Source organism: Myotis davidii, unplaced genomic scaffold, assembly GCF_000327345.1.
Source record: "Myotis davidii unplaced genomic scaffold, ASM32734v1 scaffold32, whole genome shotgun sequence".
Taxonomy (NCBI): Eukaryota; Metazoa; Chordata; class Mammalia; order Chiroptera; family Vespertilionidae; genus Myotis; species Myotis davidii.
In genome coordinates, this window is record NW_006286587.1 from 10,882,792 (window position 1) to 10,900,565 (window position 17,774).

At 39.1% G+C, this 17,774-nt stretch overlaps 1 protein-coding gene and 1 pseudogene across 1 annotated transcript in view; both read left to right on the top strand.

The window, feature by feature from the left end:
• Positions 1-17,774, top strand: part of MACROD2 (MACRO domain containing 2) — a 1,283,682-nt gene that overhangs the window by 242,550 nt on the left and 1,023,358 nt on the right. The gene's annotated exons all lie outside the window — the stretch shown is intronic.
• Positions 10,868-12,257, top strand: LOC102759553 (annotated as a pseudogene).

The following is a 17,774-nucleotide window of genomic DNA, read 5'->3' on the forward strand; positions in this document are numbered from 1 at the left end:
TGCTGATGCCTGAACGGTATGTGGAATGAAGTGGGCGGGCATCGGGAGGCCACTATGGCACGGGGCAAGCACTATGGGCAGTCTATCTGAAGTGTACCTGCGTATAAGACGACCCCCTACTTGGAGGCATATTTTTCAGGGCCAAAAAATCGTCTTATACGCCGGCAAATACGGTATCTTTCCTATTCTTTTATTGTCCTCAGCCTCTCAATTCACATTATTAAAGATATCTGCATTTTTATTGTGTTTGTATTTTGCCCCCACCTCCCACTCCAAAGATGCTTTAAAATAATGTCTAGGCTAGGGCAATTTTTTTTCAACTTCTTAATATCTCTTAACTCTCTTTAGATGTACTTTTTTCTTCCCTACCCTCCTCTTCTTCATCTTCTTCTCCTTTTTTTCTTTCTCTCCCCTTCCTTCCTTCCTTCCTTCCTTCCTCCCTTCCTTTCTTCCTTCCTTCCTTCCTTTCTTTATTTCTTTATTTCTTTCTTCTTATCCATACCTGGGTATTACTAAAGTGATTTGACAGAAAAAATACATGTCTTATTAACCACCTTTAATTAACACAAGCACATCTATAGGGCTTTTAATATACAGGTCAAAGTATATTTCAAACTTAGTAAATCATGTTTTATATTACAAATTGTTTTATCATTATACCTAGAAAACAGTGATGTCTGCCCTTACATACCGCTCAATGAAGTAAAAATATGCTGCTGGACAGGAATTTAATTTATTAACTTTTTTGGATCTTGACCTTTTAAGGTGCTCTGTGTCCATTTAATCACAGCATCCTTGAAGCCCCAGACAATACACTGATATCCAGAGGGAAGATAGTAATGTTTATAATCAGTGACTAGAATGGGTTTTATCAGTTTGGATGATACCAGACTAAGAAAATTATCCATCTGGGCCAGGTAATCCATTTTTCTGGAAAATCACAAAACAACATTCCTGATAACAAAGTCACGGAGATAATTTCCTTTTATTGAATAATTTCCTCATTCAGTAAGGATTTTAAAAGCCTGAGGTATTTTGAGCATATGGTTTAGGGACATCATTTTAAAACATGAACTATCAGTAGAATTTCAATATAATCTCCGTAAAATAACTTACTTCCTAAGTGTTACAAATAAAGCAGGATATTTCTATAAGAGAGAATGATATTTCAACAAAGCATTTGCTTTTGCGTTAAATTTAGGAGCCTTTCTTCATCATTCTCTCAGAGCATTGGTGTATCTGTTCTCAGAGCCATCGGTCCATTTTCTCTTGACACAGTTGAACACTCCTCCCATGTGAAACAGTTTCCTCGCTTGAATTTTTCCTACCTCACCAACTGCTTCTTTCCAATCTCTTTTCCTCATTCCCACTTGTATAATTGCCCCCTTAACATTGAAGAACCCCAGAATTCAATCATTGAATTTGTATTTATTACATTCATTCTTGGTGATCTCAACTGGACTTTATATGCTGATAAATCACTAATTTGTATCTCCAGCCCAGACCTTATCTCTGATTATGGGTTTGAACATCCTACTGAATGTCTCCACTTAGAATTTTAATAACCATCTAAAATTTACCATCTCCAAAATGAAATTTTTTTAAAATTTAAATTCTTTATTGTTTGAAGTATTACATAAGTCTCCTTTTTCCCCCATTGAACTCTCCCAGGCACTCCCCACTCCGTCTGTGTCCATTGGTTATGCTCATATGCCTATATACAATTCCTTTGGTTGATCTCTTACCCTCTCACCCGCTGCCTTCCCTCATAGGTTGGACAGTCTGTTTGATGCTTCTATGACGATGGTTCTATTTTTGTTCATCAGTTTATGTTATACAATATATTCCACAAAATATGAGACTGTGTGATCTCTGACTGGCTTATTTCACTTAGCATAATGCTCTCTAGTTCCATCCATGCTGTTGCAAATGGTAAGAATTGCTTCTTTTTTACAGCAGCCTAGTATTACATAAATTCCACATATGAGTGGAATCATATGGTACTTGTCTTTCTCTTACTGGCTTATTTCACTTAGCATAATGCTCTCCAGGTCCATCCATGCTGTTTCAAATGGTAAGAATTCCTTCCTTTCTATAGCAGTGTAGTATTCCATTGTGTAGATGTACCACTGTTTTGTAATCCACTCATGCTGATGGGCATTTAGGCTGTTCCAAATCTTAGTTATTGTAAAGTGTGCTGCTATGAACATAGGGGTGCATATATCCTTTCTGAGTTTTTTTATATACTAATAACGAACTCACAGAAAGAAAAACTAAAAAAAAAATCCCATTTACAATTGCAACAAAAAAATTAAGATACCTAGAAATAAATTTAACCAAGGAGGTAAAGGACCTGTTTCTGGTTTGTTTGTTTGTTTATTTGTCTGAAGGGGGGTATATTCCTAGAAGTGGGATTACTGGGTCAAATGGAAGTTCCATTTTTAATTTTTTGAAAAAGCGCCATACTGTTTTCCAGAGTGGGTGTACCAGTCTGCACTCCCACGAGCAGTGCAAGAGGGTTCCTTTTTCTCCACATCCTCTCCAGCACTTGTCCTTTGTTGGTGATAGCCATTCTGATAGGTGTGAGATGGTACTTCATTGTTTTGATTTGCATCTCTTGAATGGTTAGTGACTTTGAGCATATTTTCATATGTCTCTCCGCCTTCTGTATGTCCTCTTTCGAAATCTCTGGCTTTTTTATGTACCAATAATGAACTCACAGAAAGAAAAACAAACAAACAAACAAAAAAAAACATTTACCATTGCAACAAAAAAAATTAAGATACCTAGAAATAAAGTTAACCAAGGTGGTAAAGGACCTGTACTCAGAAAATTACAGGATGCTGAAAAAAGAGATAGAAGAAGACATAAATAAATGGAAGAGTATACCGTGTTCATAGATTGGTAGAATCAACATCATTAAAATGTCCATATTCCCAAAGCAGTCTATAGATTCAATGCAATACCCATTAAAAAATACCAACAGTATACTTCAAAGACCTAGAACAAACTCTCCAAAAATTCATCTGGAATAAAAAAAAAAAGAGCCCAAATAGCTGCAAAAATCCTGAGAAGAACAAGTTGGAGGTATCACAATATCAGATATCAAGCTATACTACAAAGCCACTGTTTTCAAAACTGCCTGGTACTGGCACAAGAACAGACATATAAACCAATGGAACAGAACAGAGAACCCAGAGATTGACCCAAACCATTATGCTCAATTAATATTTGACAAAGGAGGCACAAGCATACAATGAGTCAAGATAGTCTCTTCAATAAATGGTGTTGGGAAAACTGGACAGATACATCCAAAAAAATGAAACTAGACCACCAACTTACACCATACACAGAAATAAACTCAAAATGGATAAAGGACTTAAATGTAAGATGGGAAACCATAAAGATCCTAAAGAAACCATAGGCAGCAAAATAGCAGACATTTGTCTGAGCAATATCTTTACCGACACAGCTCCTAGGACAATGAAAATTAAGGAGAAAATAAACAAATGGGACTACATCAAAATAAAAGGCTTCTGCATAGCAAAAGAAACCATCAACAAAACAAGAAAGCCCACTGCATGGGAGAACATATTTGCTAATGTTATCTCTGATAAGGGTTTAATCTCCAAAATGTATAGGGAACTCATACAACTTAACAAAAGGAAGATAAACAATCCAATCAAAAAAATGGGAAAAGGACCTAAATAGACACTTTTCAAAATGATTTTTTTTTAAATTTAGTACTGCCCTCACCCCCCCACAAAATGCATACATACCTTCTCCCTAGTTTTCTTCATCTTAGATCGGGCAACCCCATCCTTTCATAGTTCAGGTCAAGTTCTTGGTGTCTTCCTTGACCAAACTCTTTATCCTACTTTCCTGTGTTCATTCTGCCAGAAATCTGCTGGATTTTTTTCAAAATATACACAATAGCTGATCATTTCTCACATCACTTTACTTCCCCCAATCTGGTCCCATCATCATCATCATCATTGTCCTCTCTCACTTAGTTTACTGCTGCATTCGCCTAATTTTCTCCCTGCTTTTGACCTTGCCCTATTTAGGTTAATCTCAACATTGCTCCTGGAGTGATTCTTTGGAAAATACTAAGTCAGATATGTCAGATATGTCACTCCTCCACTTCACACCCTCTATTGACTCCCCAATCTCATTCAAGGAAAGCCAAGTCTTTACAAATTCACAAGGCCCTACTTCATCTCCTGCTGTTCTCTTCCTCGCTCACTATATCCCAGCTACAAGGTCTTCCTTACTCTTCCTTCACTTACTTTCTCTCCTGACACCACTTCCTCCAGGTTTCTACACAAAAGTCACTTTTGTAAGAATGGTTTTCTATGATCATTCTACCTAAAATAGCATCAATTACAAACTCCGTATCTCTCTTTATTTTAGATCCAGGCAAAGGATCTTTCCCTGATAACCTAGCCAACATTTCTTTTCAATAGATTCCATTGCTCTGTTTGCCCCTTCGTGTCATTTGGAGATGTAAATTATAGAAAATCTACCAGGAAATAAATTTTAAGAGTCCAAATCAAGGAGATGGATGAAGGTCTCAGGCAACAGTAAACACTAGAAGCCAGTAGGAGAGGCAACTGCTACCAGTTTGCTGTAGAATATCTTAAATTTCCCCAGAAAGTGACATAAACCCAAAGCTCTCTAGGAGGCATTAGCATCTGAGAATTATCTTTAACTCTGGAATGAGTTCCTTTTCTTTGCATACTTCAGTGATCTAGCTTGTCAAAATACCCAAGAGGGCTAACTGCATGGGTCTCCAAGGCCACCCTGAATTACAGGCCATCTGCCCTAGGATTTCTTGAGCTAGAGGGGAAAGAGAAGGATCCCCATAGCAGTAGAAAATTATTCCTATTACATTTCTTCCCTTTTTTCTTTTCATCACTGCTCAGTCTAGAATAAATGATTAATTTTCAACTTATGAGCAATCCTTTTTGGATCTTGTAGGTTCTATAGATTGTAGACCATGATAAGCTAACTTTTCTATGAAGTGTATCTCTTTTCAACTGTTATAAAACTATTTTAAATTAGACCAAGGCTGTTTTCACCTTTTGTAAAATTGATTTATAATCAAACTGTGTTTTCTTTTAATATATTTTATTGATTTTTTTACAGAGAGGAAGGGAGAAGGATAGAGAGTTAGAAACATCAATGAGAGAGAAACATTGATCAGCTGCCTCCTGCACACTCCCTACTGGGGATGGGCCTGCAACCCAGGTACATGCCTTTGACCAGAATCAAATCTGGGACCCTTGAGTCTGCAGGCTGACGCTCTATCCACTGAGCTAAACCGGTTAGGGCCAAACTGTGTTTTATAAAGAAAAACTTAAGCATCTCTATATATAAATGCCTAAGCGACCTGACAACTGTTCAATCGTTTGACCGTCTGACCGGTAGCTATGACATGCACTGACCACCTGGGGGAAGATGCTCAATGCACAGGCATAGAAACATGGAACAGACTGATGAATCTCAGAGGGGCGGGGGGAGGGCAGGAAGAGATTAACCAGAGATCTTATATGCATACTAGAGGCCCAGTGCATGGATTCGTGCACAGGTGGGGGGTGCCTCAGCCTGGCCTTTGGGGAGCGGGTGAAACTGACAGTCCGACATCCCCTGAGCAGTCCTGGATTACAAGAGGGTGCAGGCCAGGCTGAGGGACCCCACTGCACCAGGCCTCTAGTATGATATAAAACTATAAAAATACTCCTATAACGCAGATAAAGTTAAATACCACACATATAGAAAGCCTAAGCAATATCAAAAGAATAAGAGTGATGTGATTGTGAACTAGGGAGGGGAGTTGGGAGCATCTATCTAAGATTATTTGTGGAGGTAAGCAGACTGAACAGTCACCCTTACATAGGTTTTATTTGCAGTTCAGTCTGAGTCAAAGTGCTCTAGGGGTAAGGGCAGGAGGAAGGCTCAAGCAAATATTCTGCTGATGCTGTCTTGTTATCCTCCTCCAACAGACACTAGCATCTAGACCAGGGGTCCTCAAACTTTTTAAACAGGGGGCCAGTTCACTGTCCCTCAGACCGTTAGAGGGCCGGACTATAGTTTAAAAAAAAAAAAACTATGAACAAATTCCTATGCACACTGCACATATCTTATTTTGAAATTAAAAAAAAAATGGGAACAAATACAATATTTGTATTTGCATATGGCCTGCGGGCCGTAGTTTGAGGACCTCTGACTAGGAATTGGAGACTTAATATCGGATCTGGAGACTGATGAAAGTAAAATTTTCTATTACAAGTTCTGTTTTCTCCTTGTCACAAGTTACTATCATTAAAACATGAAAAATATAGGAAACTGAAAGGAAAGCTACAAATCTAATCAGCAACCTCTACCTAGAATATACTTTATATTTCCAATCGCCTTGCCTCCTCAGACTCTGATATTTAAAGGTTGGGTTAAATAGCTCTCCTTCTGTATATAATGTGTCAGCACATTTGTTGTTGTTGTTGTTCTTATTCAGTTCTCCCCATGAGGCAGGTGGTTGAAACTAGGCAATGCTTGTCTTTTATGGCCATCTTTAGAGAGGATCTGTTTCCATACACTGTGTTCATCAGAGAATAATCTCTTCTAGGTATTTCCTTTTGCCCTTTTGATAAATAGGAGTTAACAGCTCTTGTTGAACTTATGCCACTTCCAAATGTTTCTTTATACTTTTTAGTCTTCTGTAATATAACATTGTGGTGCCATTGTGGTCATAAATCCAGAAGAGAAAAAACTCACCTTACTGCTCTAGACTGATTTTAGCTTCAAAAAATTAGCCTCATGGAGGGGTGACACTTAGCAATTACTTTATCCCCTGTGCTTGATCACCAGGATTGTAATGAAAAATCCAGAGAATTTTTTGAAGCCATGACTTAATCATCAATGTGCCAAATTTTAAATGGGCATTACATATTTCTGTCCCTGTCCATTGGTTCTGCATGAGTCATCATCTTTGCAAAGGAACATGACTTTTCTCCTGTTGGAAGTTGACAGAATACACATAGGTGGCTTAGCTTATAAAGTTCTCTGCACATGAGGCTCTTGAGTTGGTTTAGCCACAGAAACCATGATCATTTATAGATTTGTGATTCATAGTATGGAATGTATTTTTACCAATCTCTCTTCTACATGAAGTGTGATGACGTTCTCTGCTGTATCCATGTGATCTTTAATATTTATCATACATACAGTAATATTTTCATTTGCATGTGAACCCTAAATTATATTCTCTAAATAAGATGTCCTAGTACACCTGATCAGAGAAGATGCGAAGGGGGAGACACAGGATAGCATTTATCATTTACTTGAATCATAAGGACTTATAAAACACTAGAGGCCTTTGCAGGAAGATTCCTGCAAGAATAGGGCTTCCTTGGCTCCCTCCCTTCTCTGCCACTTCAATCCCTCCCGTCTCCGCTGCCTCGTCTCCCTCCCTTCTCCACCACTTCACCCCCTCCCATCTCTGCTGCCTCATCTCCGCTCCTGTCTCTGCTACCTGGCTCCATTTTCTTCTCCTCCACTTCGCTCCCTTCTGCAGCACTTGGCGTCCTTCTACGCTGTATTCAGTCTTCGCTCTGGGCCTGTGTATGCAAGTTAACCACCATCTTTGTTGGGTTAATTTGCATATCACTCTGATTGGCTGGTGGGCATAGCGGAGGGATGGTCCATTTGCATGTTTCTCTTTTATTAGTGTAGATGTTCCTGACAGCTCTTGTTTCCTGTCAGGGGATTTGCAGACACACAATTCTGGGTTCCAGTCTTGTCTCAGTGGCATTCTAATGAATGTGGGCAAGTTAGTTGGCTTTTCATATGAATTTTGAGAAAATGAAATGAAATAAGAGATCTGACTTCAGTGTTCAGTTCAGGCATCTGGAACAAATAGCCTGTTTGTTACTGTTACTTTTCTTCTCCCCACTTATTCCCCTTCCTATTTTCACTGTGCTGCCTGAACTCTGTTCTCTATAGGCAGTAGTTAGTACTGGGATATTTTTCATCGTTGTTCATAGAGAAGTGTTTGAAGCAGATGTTTTAAAAAAAATAGAGAGCAATATATTTGAATGTTCTTGTAGCCCTCACCCAAAGTTAGATGAAAAATTAAAACAGCATAATCATAAAAGAGAGATTACTTGAATGAATAAACATGACAGTGGAATATTACAGGGAACTGAAATTAGAGCCAATCCAACTGTTGGATATGGTATCAATTCTTCCAATTGACATGACTATTTTTTTTTTCCTGAGGTGGGGTGGGGAAGCTCTAGCTTCCTATATCTTGTGTTTGTCATATGTATGTGGGGTAGACCAGGACAAAAAAAAAAAAAAAAAAAGAGGCAATAGCTAATTATAAAAGTTTACTTGAAAAATAATGACTGTTTCAAGAAATAAAATTAACTTCACAGCTTTACCAGATTGGTGATCATTATATTAGAATTTTTGTGATTCTAGTGCAGCTGTGGGCAAACTACGGCCCGCGGGCCGGATCCGGCCCGTTTGAAATGAATAAAACTATTGAAAAAAAAGACCGTACCCTTTTATGTAATGATGTTTACTTTGAATTTATATGAGTTCACACAAACACTCCATCCATGCTTTAGTTCCAGCCCTCCGGTCCAGTTTAAGAACCAACCCATTGTGGCCCTTGAGTCAAAAAGTTTGCCCACCCCTATAGTGAATATGGGTTTTCACAAAATACACATACTTATTGTCAGTTCACCCTTTGCATTGATGTCGAAGAAAAACTACTTCTGTTCAATGTAGATATACGAGCTTTAGTACAATCTTACCTTCTTTTGCACATTTAAAAGTTTCCCAAGGTATAGCTGGCGTGGATCTTAAGGTAAGAGAGTGTCATCTTTAAATGCTTTGTTCTAAGTAAAAGGATAAAAAACAAGTTGTTTTAGCTGGCCATGCTAGAGGGTAGAGATTCAAGTAGGAAGGAAAAAGGAATACTGTGGCATAAAAAGTGCATCATCAGCATTCTTGGTTGCATACTACAGAATCCATTCTGTGTAGTTTAAGCAGAGAATACAGACAAGCTGACATAACTTGAAAAATGCCCAACTACCTCTCTGGACCATCCAGGCAGAAGTGCCCTGCTGCTGCTACTGTATTGGGGCACATATGATGAACGTTAAGATCTAGGTGCCAGAAACTAGCACAACTTCTTGAAAAGAACCAAATGCTTTGCCATCATGCTTTCTCGAAGGGCCATCCTTTCATGTAGCTGATACTTTATGTTTCTTGCTTTCATCCTCAAGGTTCACTTAGTTGAATCAGTTTGGGGGGATCCATATTACATGCCAACCCAAAGGGAACCTGGGAAATGTGGTCTTGCCTCTTCATCTTGTGTTACATAGTTGTGAAAGTAAACTGGGAAGTTGGAATGGATGCTGACTGAACCATTTGTCAGTATCTGCCACTAATGGGACTGGGCTGAAAGTTATCATGGTTGCAATTTTCTGTACATTTGACTATTGTGTTTATTTTTTTAATGTAAGCACACCCAGCAGAATTGAGACTAAGTCAGCAGCAATCTGTAAGGTTTTGCCCATTCTTTATCTTGGGTCATGGATACTAGTGTTTTGACAGGTAGGATTCACATAGTCCAGAAATCCATGTGTAGCCATATCTTTTGGAAGGTAAGGGTCACCTAATCCAACTATGAGGAAACCAAAGCAAGACATACTAAAGTAATTTGCCCCGAATCACACAGGTAGTTATACTATCAAAGCTGAGATTAAAATTCAGGTCCCCACCTCTCTGTCTTGGAATGTTTTGAAGGTGCTTAATACCAAAACATGGTCCCTAAGTTCTCGCCACCCTATGTGAAGCACACACCTGATGGCACACGCTAGAAGGAGCCAGCCTCTACAGCCGTGAGCAAACTACGGCCCGCGGGCCGGATCCAGCCCGTTTGAAATGAATAAAACAAACAAACAAAAAAAAGACTGTACCCTTTTATGTAATGATGTTTACTTTGAATTTATATTAGTTCACACAAACACTCCATCCATGCTTTTGTTCCGGCCCTCCGGTCCAGTTTAAGAATCCATTGTGGCCCTCGAGTCAAAAAGTTTGCCCACCCCTGCATAAAACGACCTGAAAACAATTGACATATAATATGGGGCGTACTTTCAACTTCCTTCTTCTTAAATTCACCAGAGACTCTTCATTTTGTGGCAAAATTGGATTTAAAATATGTGCAATAAATGGCACCAACATTATTTTTACATCTAAAGATACCTTAAGAGAACACTTTTTCTATTTTAAATCACTAGCTTCCCACTAGCTGCAACAAGCCATATTAATTGCTTACACTTCAGGTATGATTTTAATTGTTGGCTTTGCTCCCCTATCCTCTTAGGGGAAAAGTATAAGAGTTTTATGAAGACATTTAAAATGAGAGCAACTACTTGTTAATTTTTTTATATTTATCAGCAATATAAAATACTTTTTTAAAAGTATAAATTTGTATATAAGTGAAAATAATTGCAATCATCACATCTCTACTTTACACAAACTTTGTTGTCAAAGTAGAATGATTTCTTATCTGGATATAAAAAGCCATACTTGAGTTCTCAACTATTGACCTAAATAGGGAAAAATGGGAAGTTGGTATTACCAGCATTCATATTAACTGTGGGGTGTTTAGCTCAGATTCTGGGGTTTAGTTATCCTGGTTCAACTCCAGGTCCTTTATTTCTGAGTTTTGAAATCTGAGGTAAGTTAGTTGCTGTCTCTTTATCTCAATGTTTTCATCTGTAAAATGGGGATATCAATAGCCGTAACTTTTAGCATTGTTAGGAGATGGAGAGGGGGCATGTCAAATACCTGCCAAGCTTTTCTGCAATGGGTTTGCCATCAAAACACAGGTGTTGTTAAAACCAGCACTAAATCAAAGCCAAAATGGGAAAGGAAATGACCCATATCAACATCGTCCTCATTGGACGCGTAGATTCTGGAAATCTACCACTACTGGCCATTTGATTATGAAAGTGGTGAGATCAACAAAAGAACCATGGGGAAATTTGAGGAGGCAGCAGAGATGGGAAGGACTCCTTCATGTATGCCTGGATCTTGGATAAACTGAAAGCCAAATGTGAGAGTGGTATCTCCATTGATAAATCCCTGTGGAAATTCGAGACCAGAAAGTATTATTGACCATTATCGATGCCCCAGGACACAGAGACTTCATCAAAAACATGGTTACTTAAAAGCACATCTCAGGCTAACTGTGCTGTCGTGATTGTTGCTGTTGCTGGTGGTGAACTTGAAGCAGGCATCTCCAAGAATGAGCAGACCTGTGAGCATGCCTTTTTGGCTTATGCACTGGGTGTGAAACCACTGATTGTTGGTGTTAACACAATGGATTCCACTGAGCTGCCCTACAGCCAGAAGAGATACAAGGAGAGTGTTAAGGAAGTCAGCACCTACATTAAGAAAATTAGCCACAACTCTAACACAGCAGCATTTGTGCCAATTTGTGGTTGGAATGGCAACAACAGACTGGAACCAAGTGCTAACATGCTTTGGTTCAAGGGGTGGAAAGTCCCCCATAAAGATGGCAATGCCAATGGAACCAGGCTGCTTGGAGCTCTGGATTGCATCCTGCCACCAACGCGTCCAAATGATAAGCCCCTGTGTCTGCCCCTCCAGGATGTCTACAAAATTGGAGGCATCGGTACTGTCCGTGTGGGCCGGTGGAGACTGGTGTTCTCAAACCCTGCATTGTGGTCACCTTGGCTCCTGTCAGTGTTACAACTGAAGTGAAGTCTGTTGAAATGCACCATGAAGCTTTCAGTGAGGATGCTCTGAGGAAAATGTGGGCTTCAGTGTCTGTCAAGGTGTTTGGCAATGTGGCTGGTGACAGCAAAAATGACCCACTAATGGAGGCAGCTGGTTTCACAGCTCAGGTGATTACCCTGAACCATCCAGGCCAGATCAGTGCCGGACATGCACCTGGGCTGAACTGTCACACAGCTCACATTGCCTGCAAATTTGCTGCCATCATTGATACAGTTCCTGGCAAGCCCGTGTGTGTTGGGAGCTTCTCTGACTGTCCTCCTCTTGGCCGTTTTGCTGTTGGTGACATGAGACAGACACACAGGTGCCATCAAAACAGTGGACAAGGAGTCAGCTGGAGCTGGCAGTCACCAGTCTACCCAGAAAACTCAGAAGGCCAAATGAATATTAGCCCCAATACCTGCCACCCCGTCTTAGTGGTGGAAGAACAGTCTCAGAACTGTTTGCCTCGATTGGCCATTTAAGACTAAAAGACTGGTTAAGGATTACAATGCACACTAAAACCTTCAGAATGAAAGGAGAATGTTTTGTGGACCATTGGTTTTTCTGTGTGTGTGTGTGTGGCAGTTTTTCAGTTATTAGTGTTTAAAATAAGTACTTTTTAATGGAAACAACTTAATCAAATATTTGTTACAGAATTTTTTATTTTTTTTAAATATTTTATTGATTTTTTACAGAGAGGAAGGGATAGGGATAGAGAGTTAGAAACACGCCTCCTACTGGGGATGTGCCCGCAACCAAGGTACATGCCCTTGACCGGAATTGAACCTGGGACTCTTGAGTCCACAGGCCAACACTCTATCTACTGAGCCAAACCAGTTAGGGCTGTCACAGAATTTTGAGACCCATTAAAACAAAGTTTAATAAGAAACCTGTGCATTCTTTTCATCAACACTGTAACGTCCTATAGTACTACTTAGGTAAAAGACTTAAGAGTTGCCCATAATCTATTTCTGGTGTTATTATCTGCTGATACGTTAGAATTATATAATTCTGTTCTTTTTTTTTTTTTTGGATGGGTGGTAATTTTTTTCCATTTTTGTCTTGAGAGGAATCATCTCTTTACATAGTAAAATACTATAAAAGGGGGTCTGTTGGTGTAACACTTCATAGGTTATCACAGAGAAGCAAAGAGTAAATTTATTCATGTGTAAATTTGTTTATAAAGGCCAAATTCTGTCATATTAAAGTCCATGTGTTTCATATACAGTTGTGTAGTTATGTCAATGTTGAGTATGTCAAATTTTAGTTTTTCAGTTTTACTGGAAAGTGAATTCACATTAAATACTGAGGTAGTTTAAAGAACCTGCATTGAACACTGTCTTGCTATAGTTAATTGTACCCAGATTCTAAGAAAAAGAAATGATACTGAAATTGGAGAGAGGGAAAAAAAAGTACTTTTCAAGGTGCCTCACTCAGAGCTACTGCTTAATATTAGTATTCAAAATTTCTAGTCCCTATTCATAATTTTTATACACTCAGAATATATTTATGAAGAACCCTCAATGTCTCAGATACTGTTAAACTCATTGGGGCCATGGAGATGACAGATGAGGTCCTTAATCTTGTAGACTTCTGAATATTTTCTAATTCAGGATAAAAGTAGGGAGCAACTAGAATGCACATACATACAGTTACACACACACACACACACACACACCAGAAGAAACAATCTTTTTAAAGAAGCTTTGTTAATTAGTTTTGGGAAATTTTTAAAGTTTCAAGTGAAGCTCAAATATTCTTAAATGCATAAAAATAATTTATAAATGAATAAATACATTCCACATCACTTCCGATGACTTATTAAATGCTCCTTATTTAAACATCAAAGAACTGAGCACACTTGACAAGCTAGGGCTTCACCTTGACTTTCAGGTAAGCAGGAGACATGTGAAAGCCTAACCATTAGCATTACTTGGCTCACTTTACCTTTCCTCTTCACTTTCTACCAGACAAGGTGCTACACTGTCTCTTTGCCTTCCTCCTATGCTTCACATGAAACCTTCTAAAAGTTATCCGTCTTCCTTCTTTTGTGGACGTCCATACAAACACCTCCCTTCTGATATTCTCAAGTTCCAAATGATCCCGAAAGATTATTTAAAATTGAAGATTCAATAGTAGAATAATAATGAAAGATGGAAAATGATGTAACTGTCATTTCTAGCTACATTGAAATATGATCCCAGAGTGTTTTTTTTATATGAACAAACATAACTGTTGAGGTGTTAAAATAAATATTAACAGAATAGAAAGAGTGGTTTTCAGAGGAAATTTTTTATTTAACATGACTGCCTTTGTTGTTGTTGTTTTGTTTTGTTTGTTTTTTTTCATGAAGAATTGTCAAAGTTGTCAACATCGTGCTTCATGGCTTTTGAAACCTTAAACATTTAACGGAAATTATTTATGAATGTTGGAAATTGAAGTCTTATTCAGGTTTCTTACAATCATGTAAGTAAATAACAGTCATTATCAGTGGCAACAAGGATAGGGCTGATATGGGTAGTTATAATGCTATTGTGGGTTCTTCCAAACTACATTGTCTGTGTCTTAGCACAGAAAGAAAATATTGAAAATGTCTAAACTGTTTTAGTTTCTATTGGTGTAAATGGTTCAATATCTCAAACTTTTATTTTAATGTTATAATCTATACGTGAATGGTTATTGTAGAAAAAAAAACAAATTTCTTCAGAAAAATAACCATTTAAAATATCTTGCTATTTATTAAAAAAATAACTTAAGTCATTATTCTTTATGAAAAATACTGGTTTTCTCTGAAATTTGCACAATGGGGATGAGAATTTTTATTTTATTTAAGACATAATACTTGTTTTGTACTTGGGTCTGTTTTAAGTGCTTTATGGGTAGTAACACATTTGATCCTCATAACCTATGAGAGAGATATTATTATTATTACTGTTATTTCTACTTTACAGTTAAGAAAACAGCCCAGGAACTCAGAACAGTGAAATAACTTGCCCAAGGTTGTACGACCATAGGTGCCAGGACCAGGAGTCAAATTCAACTCATTCTGCCCCCAGAGACCCTGATTATGACCATTAGTTACTATTCTCTCTGCAGCATTTTGAAGACTTACCAAGGCATCTAGTCCCAGAAATGTGCCCATCTAAACAGTGATTTGTCTGCCCTTCTGGCTTTGTCCAGCATGTCAAAGTCACCAATAAAATGGACATAGATCTCTGATGAGACAAGATGTGTCCAGAGAACCAAGAGACTAACATCTGATTCTAGAAACACACTGAGGCAATGCAAGAGGATCACATTCTCATGACTCTTCCTACCTCCTTCCCATTAAATTAGGTGTCTATGTCCATCAATCACAACAAAAACCAAGTGACATATTCAAATTAGGAAAAGTTCAAGGTTTAATAAAGGGAGGGAGAGAGTCATGGTGTGAACGTCAATTGAAGACAGACCTCCAACAGAGAGAGCTGAGGGTAGTAATACCCAGACCTTACTTTGCTCTCTTCCTCCAGGCTCCTGTGGGGATTCCCTGCTGGATCCCAGAAGCCAGAGGGAAACAGAGGTCACTGATGTGGTCCATGTAGGTCAGCCTCCAGGCTCAATGCAGGGTGCAAACTAGAGGTCACATTGAGTGGGTCACATGGAAAATATTTGGCACAATCTTACCAATCATATACTTCACACACACATACACACACTTACTCATGGCAAGATTTTCTATTCTTTAGAAAAATTGAATTATTTCTTTATTAACTCAACTTTTTCAGTATCTTAGCAAGATTCTGAGAATACAAAACTCCAACACCACATGTGTCTTTTTTTGTTTTTGTTTTTCACACGTTGTTCGAGCCTGTCAAGGTCTCTCTGAACCCTGGTTTTGTCATCCAGCACAGTGGTCTTCAGACCCAGGCGCTGCCTCTCAGACTCTCTTGGGCAGGTTTTAGTGCTGTTTTTCAGGCCTCCTCCAGAGCTTAGTCAGTCTCAGTGAGGCCCAGGAATGTACACATGGTTTTGTTTTTCATTTCCCATGCGACCTTTGTGTAGCCAGCCGAAACATAGGCATCTGGGATCCCTGATATGACAGCTTCAACACAAGGCATGTAACACTTCACTGGACACTTCTTTAGAGTTTTTCCAGAAATTCAGGGAGTTTTCAAGTGGCCAAATCTCAGAGTGTGAAGTGGAATATTAGACTTGCCTGGGAGTGTTTCCTCACTTCTTTGCTTCACACTTGTTGGCCAAGCCACCCTCTTGAATCCACTGATAACAACAGGGAACTGCAGAAAAAGTGCTCAGTCCCCTGAATTCATCAGTAATATCCATTACATATGAATGTTTGACTTGTTTTGCATTAACTTTACTATTCATATATCTCTGTGTTGTGCTAAAATATTATGGCAGACTTTGTCAATATTTTACTGAATTTGAATCACATTCACCAAATTCACCCATCCACTTACCAATCTTTTCTTTCTTTCTCCCATGAATGCTAATTGTTCTGGGAGCCAGGCGCTGCTCTAGGTCTTAGGGACACTATAGTGATATTTGAAGTTTCTGTCCTCTTGAGCTTACACGCTGGTGAGGGAAACAAACATCCAATAAATAAATACATGCATAAGTAAAAAGTATTTTGAATGAGGACATGTGCTATGAAAGAAATGAAGAAGTATGATGACCTGTAACAGAGAGTGGAGTAGAGACTATTTCAGAGAAGGCCATCCAAAAGGTAATATAGGCATTGAAAACTGAAGGCCATGAAGTAGCCAGTCTTGCATAGATCCAGGGAAGAGCATTTTAGGCAAGGCAAATGTTCTAAGTCAGGAAAGAGTATATAGTCTTTTTTTAAAATACGTTTTTATTGATTTTTTAGAGAGAGAGAAAGGGAAAGGGATAGAGAGATAGTGACATTGATGAGAGATGTTAATTGGCTGCCTCCTGCACACTCTCTACTGGGAATTGAGCCCACAACCCGGGCATGTGCCCTGATTGGGAATCAACCTGAGAACCACTTGGTTCATGGTGGACACTCAGCCACTGAGGGACACAGGCCGAGCAAGAGCGTTCAGTCTTTAAATAACACACTGTGGCCATTTTAGGGTGACTGCTGGCCAGTAAAGAAATATCCTCAATATGTCTCATAAGCTACCTCTTTGAATACCTGCTGAAAATATTTCTGTCACCACAAGCCTTTAGCAATAGCAATTAAGAACTGCCGGTAATCCAAAGCCATAGAAGTAAATATTTGTGCCTCTCTCCTCCGGAGGCTGATCCAGGTTGTGTGGGACCTGAAGCTTTTCCAATGTCAAAGGCCTTCTTCAAGAAAAGTAATAACAAATTGAAAAAAATTTACTAGGGCCCCACCCATGTAAGTGAAGGGCCCGGAAGCTATGGTTAATTGGTTTCATGGTAGATTTATCTCTGCCTGCACCTTTCTGCAGTCAGGAGAATGAGTCAGACACAGACGGAGCCCTGGGCTGGAGGCCCTGCAGGTCCCGGGACCGGGAATCACATGGCTGCAGGAAGCCTGGAAGTAGCCAAGGAACTGCTCCCCATGACAGCTGGTGAAGAAAGGGAGAGAAAAACTTGTTCTGATTTAACCATGTAGTCATTGCATCAGGACTAAGTAAGAGGTGGGAGAAATAAATAAGAGTAAGACGTAGCTTGTAGTTTATAAGGAAGCTATTAAAGGATGCTTTAGGCAAGTAAAAATATACATGCAAAACAACACAAAGTAGGAAGAAATATGTGCTGTCTATAAATGAGATAAAGGGAGAAATGGGTGAGGAGGGCTGGAGCCAATGGAAAAGGTGGGGTGTATTGGTGGGCAAGAGGAGCAGACTTGGACATGGTGGGGTGGTGGTGGGGGCGGAAGTCCCAGATGTGGGCTGGAAGGGCTGTGGTAGTGAGGGAAGGAAATAGAAGAGATGGTAGGAGACAGGTGGGCAGGTAGAGGG